Genomic DNA, 9364 nt, shown 5'->3' with positions numbered 1-9364 from the left:
AGTGCTCTCTTTATGCTCCTAATTTTAAATTAAGTAATTCAATAACGTACGTGTATCTTGTACGATTTAACTCTTTTATTTCATATCATGGTAATTATACGAGAGTATGGAGGGTGTTCGATGAAAGACCAGTCGACGTTGGTCGACGATGAAAATTTTGGAGTGCCCTTAGATTTTCGGTAGATAGGCAACTTAATGTGCCCCTCGGTGTCTAGTACATAGGCAATCTAATATGTCCCTATCGACGTGGTGCATAGGCAATTTAATATGCCCGTGACGAACCCACGCGGTGGCGGCAGACAATACACAAGGAATGCATGGAAGGAAGTGGCACAACGGAGTAAGGGATGGTCCAGTTTAAGTATGGGGTCGGGGTCCCTGTGGTCTGATCGGTCTGGTGCAATGACCACAGGGCGCAATTACAATTCAGGCTGAACTTAAAAATACTTAAAACTACGGCAGGTGAAGGTCCCGTCCGGTGAGCATTGCAGTCCGACGACCTGGAGCGGCCACTCACACAACGCACTGGGTTGCTGGCGGACTTACGCGTTTGACTCTGGCACCAGTCCCGAACTCGGACAAGGAGATGGATTCCCATGATCGGTCTGGTGCAATGACCACAGGGCGCAATTACAATTCAGGCTGAACTTAAAAATACTTAAAACTACGACAGGTGAAGGTCCCGTCCGATGAGCATTGCAGTCCGACGACCTGGAGCGGCCACTCACACAACGCACTGGGTTGCTGGCGGACTTACGCGTTTGACTCTGGCACCAGTCCCGAACTCGGGCAAGGAGATGGATTCCCCACGAAGGCTGGCAGGAATGACGGATAATATAATATGGACTCACTCGATTACCTGCGGTTGCCTAAATGACAAGCACGAAATGTGGCAGGACGTCAGAGGTGGATGTTGACGCAATGTCAACGACGGGCGATGATTCAATAACAAAACACTGCATGCGAGTTGAAGTTGCTGCAATGGCGTGTACAGAGATTTTATTGATTTTTAAAAACGATACAATAGAAAGTAAATCGAACGTCTCGTGTATATAATATAATACGACGAGACGAGCGAACGAGTAGGTACAATAAGATCCGAATGATACGGCAATAACAATAAAGAAATTGATATCATTAACAACGATATCAATTGTACATAATAATTAATTTAAATAATGATAAAAGAAAGATAGATAGGAGTAATATATATATATATTCGTATGACGTTATTAACACACATTAACAATAAAATAAATTATGAACATGGAAGTTATAAGTTATGGTATTAAATAATAGATAAAATAATAAAATTAGTAAAATAAAATAAATGATAAAATAGGAAAAAAAAAGGAATAAACATTTTGGCAATAATAATTCAATACTGTAACATATATACTAAGATAGCTCTAGGTGGGTACTGGGTAACATATTATAATAGACTAGGACAGTTATATATAGATATCTTATTTTTAGTATATTTCTGTTTTTGCTGGATTAGGTTTCAGTCTCCATTGTTTTAAGTAGTAGCTCAGGAGAGTAAGGTCTGGGGTCAGTGTTTTTTCACACGCTTCTAGGTTTTTATCTTGTGTGACTAAGCAAATATCGTCAGCGTAAATAAATTTTCGAGCCTTGGTAGTGAGTAATTATAATGGCGCACGCTCGGAGAGGAAAACAGATAATACCAAGCTTGCGGGGGTTCAGTCGTGGACCTTTGATCGCGGCGACGTGGACGATAATATGATTTACGATGTGCCGTAACAGTAATATTATTTTAAATTATTCGTATAAAACGCTCAAATTATTTGGATATACCAGACTAACATTTCCATGGTCCTCGCGACTATTTTACTAGTTGACTCCTTAGACAAAATTCAATAAAATTGTTATATATTTTGCAAGATACCTATAATATATTATTTATTATCACAACTTATCACAATACAGAATCATTATCCGTATAGTTTATGATTGATTTATCACAGTACCTATAATTTTACATAAAAAAGTATTGCTAGATCAATTTTCTTGATATAAATTCTACAAGCTCTGCAACTCATCCCAGAATTCTATTATACCTTCACAGTTGTTGATTTTCAACAATCGGTCGTAAATGAAAAATGGCTCTAATAGTAATCCGCTTATGCCTTCACACGCTTGAGTGCAACATACGTTAAGCCAATTTGGAACACGGAATCACCAATATATCAACTATAGATTTATTCCCTGTGATCGATGTATGCTATCAGCTTAACTGAGAATCAAAGAAAATTCTTTTCGATAACAAGAAACATAATATTTTTTTTAAAGACGATGTTATTATAGTATAATGGTAATAGAATCTCCATTATATTACAGTCTAGTATACTTAGGAAAATCGTCTAGTATACATAGTTGTGTATTTTGGTATTATAAGTTCCTTCTGTATTATTTGCATCATAAATAAATAAATAAGTAAACTGATCCATACCGAGTCCTTTAGAAACCTAAATATTATTTATAATTTCGCGTAAGATTATTTTTGTACTTTTACATAACCTTAACTCTTAACTATATATGATGATGCTTCATACATGAAAAATGCAAAAGACTTTACATTTCCGTTCAACGACTTACGATAGGTAGTTAAAGGCTTGAATGACCTTATTTTTTGACTTGATATGCATACGAATCATCAAAATCATGATTCCCAACCCGTGGACATTCAATCTGACAACAAAATATATATTTTCATTTAATTTGACGTCCCCACTCATAATTTCGATTTTTCCGTCAACGTATCCATTTGAAAAATGCCCACTAATTAGCACGTTACAAATTTATGTTTATGTTTATATGCCCCTGAGGCTATTTCGATGAGCTGCTATATTATAATCCACTCCCTTTTTTTGATCTGAGGGACTATCATGCACTCCCAGTACGGCAGCGTCTATTCTGTCGTAATTTCTAACGATTTGGGAACTCATACTAGCCTGCGTAAAAGAGGTTGTTTTTTATGTGATCGAATTGAGAGTATAAAGAACTTCCACTGGCGGTGGCGGAATGTCGAAACTGCTCCTTCACAACTTTACCTGCAACGGACGATACTATATTATAATAATTTATTTTCTCCCCTCGCATAATCCAGTGTGTAAGATCTCATCTAATATAAAAAATATAAAAATTGTCTCCATATTTCACATAAATATTTAAATAACTGTGTCAAAAATGATCATACTTACCGTCTCAACTCAGGCTGGCCACTAGCTTCATAACAACCATAGTATATATTTTTTTACTTCAATCGCATTTACCATTGCAATTTTATATTTTTTGGATGTCCACTTCTAAAAATTAAAAACAAGATTTAAAGTTATTAGCTTAGAATAGAACCCGTGTAGTATATATATTACATTAGGTACATATTATAACATATATTACATATTATTATAGTTATAAACTTAAGAATTAGCTACGTTATGTAAGGATTGAGAAGAACTGCCCACAAGATCAAATATATTTCTCTATTATAGTGATATTTCAAGCAAAAACAAAATAAATTATACAACCTACAGTATGACGTGATGAAAGTATTCTTTAGAGGTTTTACAGTTTTTTGATATAGCAGGTAATTGGTCAGAATATAAGCTTAACTGCATGAATCCGAAAGAGCGTAATTACTACCCAATTATGGTATATAAAATATTTAGGTATGTTTATGATTAGACTACAATATTAATATAATAATTATTATAAATTATAATTTCACAAATAAAAAACGTTACTATAACATGGCGAAACAAATAGAAATTGAAAGCATACGAATAAATAATTTATTAAAATGTATATTATATTAATTAAGGTGGTACGGTATTCCTAGAAAAGGGTTTCCCGTATTTAGAATACTTCACCATGCCGATGCAGTTTGTAAGACATAATAATATTGTTTGACTAAAACTTACTTTAGTAATGTCGCAATCAGTTTTATGAGAATTATTCCTGGAGGTAGACTATATTTATGATTGTTCGATTATTATAACAAAAGGTTTTGTAAGTGTGCTACACACTATTAACCGTATGAAATAATGTTGAAAACTTAAAAATGTTTGAGCTTGAAGATTTATTACTTACTACACCGATATTACAATAATAAATAATAACATTAAAAAAACGTCAATCTTTAGCTGTTGTTGCTTTAAATCTATAATGGTAATAAATTACTAACACAGTATAATTATGAAAACCTTACTTGCAAGCAGCTTTTACGACGACAATTAGCAATACGGGTTTCGCCAAACTATGCATATACCGCGTAATCCATTTAACGTAAGGGTAAGACACTCAGTATTTCAAAAACTACTAACGTTTATGAAAATATTTTTTATTATTTTTACCGTCGTCATTTTTTAAATGTCTTACTTTTTTAATGATAACATGCATTTTAAATTATTTTTCCCAAAGAAGAATATTTTATGAAGTAAGTAGTTCGATGCATAATAGTTAAATTTTGAATGAGTAGGTTGTGATTTATAAGTATATTTAAACTTTAAAGTTTAGATGAGTGAATTGGAGTGGTACAGGGGTACACCGCAAAATATATGGTCCACTATAACAATCTTATAAAACTTTAAATACTTATAAGTTATAATTAATAAGCTACTTGTCCTAGTTTTCATTTTTGTAGATTGAAATGCTTCGAATTATTTTCTGCTTAAGAATATGAAATAAAAAATGTAAGGAGAAAAAAAGATTAATGCACCGTTGACCGTTATTTGAGGATATATGCGTCCTGTGTTCGGGGTGCTTTTGTCTTTCGTGATATAATATATAGGTATGTACAAGATCTATAATTATAATTATAGTCTATGAATACAAAGCGACGATGATGCAAAATATTATTATATAACTCAATTTTTATTTATCTTTGAAGTGTATGCAATATGCATACTGCACAGGTACGTTAAGTTGCTGAAAGTGTAAAACAAGGCTTTCGAGGGTTTAATTAATTAATTGAAGTTAATAATAACAATAATATAAATAGGGTATAAGTATAAATAGAAATACAAAAATTTTTTGCCCCGGGTGAGGATCGAACTCACGACCTTAAGATTATGAGACTTACGCGCTGCCTACTGCGCTACCGAGGCTACGAAAGTTCTGTCCAAGTTCAAACTATTTAAAGTTGCAATAAACGTTGTTAAAAATTGAATGCTGAATCATATCATCTACTTAAATAGTAAATGATAGTGCTATGGAACACATTACAATTATTTAAAACCGATAAAATCTATTATCAACATGAAGATTTTAGGTGTGAGGGCAGTGCCGCAATAACCGGGTGTGTTGCGTGTGTCAAACACGCGGGCCCAGAGCCCAACCCATACTGGGGGGCCCAAAGATAAAAATTTTAAAATATTATATAGAAAGAAAAAATAAAACTATTTTGTTATAGTAATAGTTATTAATAAAGATTGAACAATATTGAACAATAGATAGCTTTTGTTTTGTACATAACAATACAACATTATCATACATCAACGTTTCTTTTGCAGGCTGTATAAGTTGTATAACCGAAATTAAAAATAGAAAAATAAGATTAAAAATATAGATTAAAGTACCTATTAAACTAAGATTAAAAATAAGACTTTCAAGTATAGCTTTGCTCAATATTGAAAGACAACAAAAAATGATATTACCTAACATAGAAAATATAATTGACAATTTTGCAAACAAAAAGGCAAGAAAAATGAATTTTTCTGTATTTATTTTTGAGTTGACTGTTAATGTATGGTATGTTCAATTTATTTGTTATTTAATAATTATTTATATTTAAAATGAATAAAAAAGGCTAACAATTATTACATTTATTTATTTGTAAATACATAGGTACCTATATGTGTTTCAATTATGTTAACCTTATTTTGTATGAGTAAAAACTCAAAATTCCAAAGTATATTTTCAAATTTGGAAAAATTAATTTTTCAATTTTCAGGAGTGAGGAGGGAGCCATTCATTTTATTTACACACGGGCCCAAATTGGTGTAGTTGAGGCACTGTGTGAGGGTTCTTTTTTAAAGTTGATGACCTACACATGCAGAAGAACAAATGGTTAATTTAGGTACATTACCAGCTATCACGTTAGGTGTTTAATTATATTTACAAGTAGTGTTGCGTAATAATTTGAAATATATTTTGTACTCAGTTGGTTACCTTCTGAGAAATATTAGGTATTTAATGTTTATTTCTCACATACGATTTGTCAATATAATATTAGATATACAATATATCAATAGATATATACTTAGATTTGTAGGGGGGTCCAAGAACTACAATTCTACCAATCTACCTATTATTATGCATAAAAAAAATTGTTTACAGGATCCAAAATCAGAAAGATATTACCAACTGTTGCTATTTAGTACAAATTAACATTATAATTTTACAACTACCCTATTTAAGGGTTAAAGCAGAAAAAAAATGTTGAGCTAGTCATGGTATTGGAGGAGGCTATGCCTTATGCTAAGTCCGGATCCGGGGTCTGTTTAAAACACATTCAAAATATGTTTTGAGGATCGTAGTTATTTTTGTGAAACATATAATATAAATATAATAAGAGAGCACTGAGCAGTAATATTTCTAACAAAACTAACAGGCTATTTAAAAAAAATATGTCTTATTCTTATACGAACTTCAAATTTAGTCCGACAATAATATGTTTCCCCGTTCCAACGTGATAGTGCTTCGAATCTCAATAGAACTATGATAATTATTAAATTATCATTCTTTGAGATTGATATGATTTCTCCCTTAGCTAAGAGACTAGAATAATAATTCTATAATTCCTCCATTCTCCCAATCTCACCTATACTTTAAATACGAGTATGTATATACCTATATATCGAGCTTAATTGTGTTATTTAATTTAAGTTATAGGTAAAGTTTTTTTTTTTTTTGGTAGAGTTTATCTCTTATTAAGTTTATCAATTATCATACCCACGTGGATACGGGGTAAAGATATATATAAAGCTTCAAAAGTTCGAACTAAATTTAATCAGTTTTTAATTTTTTTTTTTTTTTGTTTATTTTCTTCTTATTTTATTTGTAATTAATATTTTAATCCTTAATAATTCTAAACGAAAAATAGTTTCAAATTCAATATAAGCTCCATTGATTACTTGTTGATAATACTATGTATAAAAAATAAACATTAAATGTTTAATGCTATTACATTTTAATGATTTATCCAATCAGACATTCTGTACAATTGAAACGGGTCACTAAAGTATAAATTTTACTACAGTGGTAAGTAGGAGAGACACTAAGTAGGAGAAAACATAAAAAGAATAAAAAAAAATACTCTCAAAATGACTTTATTAACGAGATTATTTTATAAAAAACTTCTTTTGTGTATACTTAAAGTTGAAAAAAAAACAATCCATCAACGTGGAATCGCTAAATGATCACTCAGTAGGTATTTTCAACAGTAGGTTCATACCTATTGCAATCATCAACGAGTATAATATATTATAAATTATAATATATATTTTTAAATTCTGCCCATATCCATAGGATATTTAACCCTCAGCTATTGTCTTATTGAGAGTAGAAAATGTTGTAGTTTTACCATCCAAAATATTGGTCATAACTCATAAATAAAATAACCACCGCATTTATGTCACTTTTGGTGTACCTATATTATATCTATGATGAAACAAAATTAAAATGTATTGTTTTTAATTACAAGTGGATATATGCGTATTCATATTGCAATTGTAAGTTTTTTAGTAGGTAATGAAATTATAATTTATCAATATTTTTAAAAACAAATTCATTTGGTCCTGAAGTCATCTCAACTGCCTTTTTTTTTATAGGAAACTCATTTCGTTTTAGTTATTAAAAACAAACGAATATTAATTTAAACGCAATTTATATACAGCTATAATAATTCTGTAAGTTTTGATTTATCGACGTTTGAATTAAAAATATAAGATTTATGTCCAAAAAAAAATCCATTAGCAGTTAAAAAAATTATGGTTGACACAATGAACGTTAGTTCACTAAGAAAAATTGTTAAATCAAAAAAATTGTATATTCATCAATAATATTTTTTCTGTGTTAAATTGAATTCGATTTACTTTCAAAATATCACTTAAATTTCAAAAACTTAATAAGTACTCAGCACTTCATAATATGGTTATCTCTTATCATAAAATAAAAATATAAAAGAAATGTATTAATAACTGCTATTCGTTTAATGGTTCTGTGATAGTTATAAATTATAAAAATTACATTTAAACACTGTGACAAACAGTCATGTCTATAAAATATGTTAGTACTTTTTTTAAGTTAAATATTCTGATATTTTATTATTAAACTTTTTTTTTAGGGTATTACTCAAAATGTAGACATATTAGAATTTTTTAAACATAATTTACTATTTTTTTTATGAACATATTAAGAGTATACGAACAAAAAAGGCATGGCAATTTATTATAAGTGTATAATCCACTTATGTAAAAATGTTTAATATTATAATATATTACATTCACACAAATTACAAAAACCATAATTTTGTTGTTTTTTAGATTCTGAGTGGAACGATGAATGTATTGATTTTACAATGATGTGTGTTTATTTTTATTTTTTTTATTTTTTATTTTTTTTATTTTAATTTTTAATTTTTAAATTTTTTTTCGTGTCTGTGTACATAATAAGTAGTCGAAATAATGTTTCGATTTTCAACTTCAGTATCTTGTTCGATTGAAAAGTGAATATCGTTGGTGCTTGGGGAGGTCAAAATTTAAAATTCATCAAAAGCGCCAAGAAAAACCAAGGAAAAACGGGAATTTTTACGCAAAATCGATTTTTCACAAAATTGAATTTGGTTTTTGGTGTAACTTTAAAACAAATGACCATAGATACATGAAATTTTGACTGAATGTTTATATTAGCATTTTCTATACACCATAACATTTTCAAAATATTTTGAGCTCTTTATGGACATTGTCAGTTTTCATTTTTTTTTAGTTTTTTTTCTAAAAATATCAATAAAATGTTATTTGTTGATTAAATAAGCTTGAAAATTTAATAAAAGGCTTCTAGTATATTGTTTCAAAAGCAGATGAAAAATATTAAAAATCCTTAGTCACAGTTTTTTTTTATAAGCATTTAAAGTTCAAAAATTGACAAAATATGGAAAAATCACGAAAATTAGCAAATTATTTTAAGTTAAGAATTCGTAAAAATTCTTCTTTTTAAATTTAAGATTTTAAAATGTAATACAAGATTCCTTATAAGATTGTCTACCTTTATCAAACAAAAAATATCTATAAGAAAGTCAAATAAAATTTTTATGATCGTTTGAAATTCAAATTTTTACAACATT

The 9364-nt window shown here is 29.6% G+C and overlaps 1 non-coding gene across 1 annotated transcript; it reads right to left on the bottom strand.

The window, feature by feature from the left end:
• Nucleotides 1-5053: 5053 nt before the first annotated feature.
• TRNAM-CAU lies at nucleotides 5054-5126 on the bottom strand. The gene has a single exon. It is a non-coding gene; the product is annotated as a tRNA-Met (tRNA).
• Nucleotides 5127-9364: the final 4238 nt, after the last annotated feature.

The sequence above is a fragment of the Acyrthosiphon pisum genome, chromosome A2 (genome assembly GCF_005508785.2).
Source record: "Acyrthosiphon pisum isolate AL4f chromosome A2, pea_aphid_22Mar2018_4r6ur, whole genome shotgun sequence".
Taxonomy (NCBI): Eukaryota; Metazoa; Arthropoda; class Insecta; order Hemiptera; family Aphididae; genus Acyrthosiphon; species Acyrthosiphon pisum.
The sequence above is the reverse complement of the archived record's forward strand: the minus strand, read 5'-3'. Positions and strand labels throughout refer to the sequence as shown.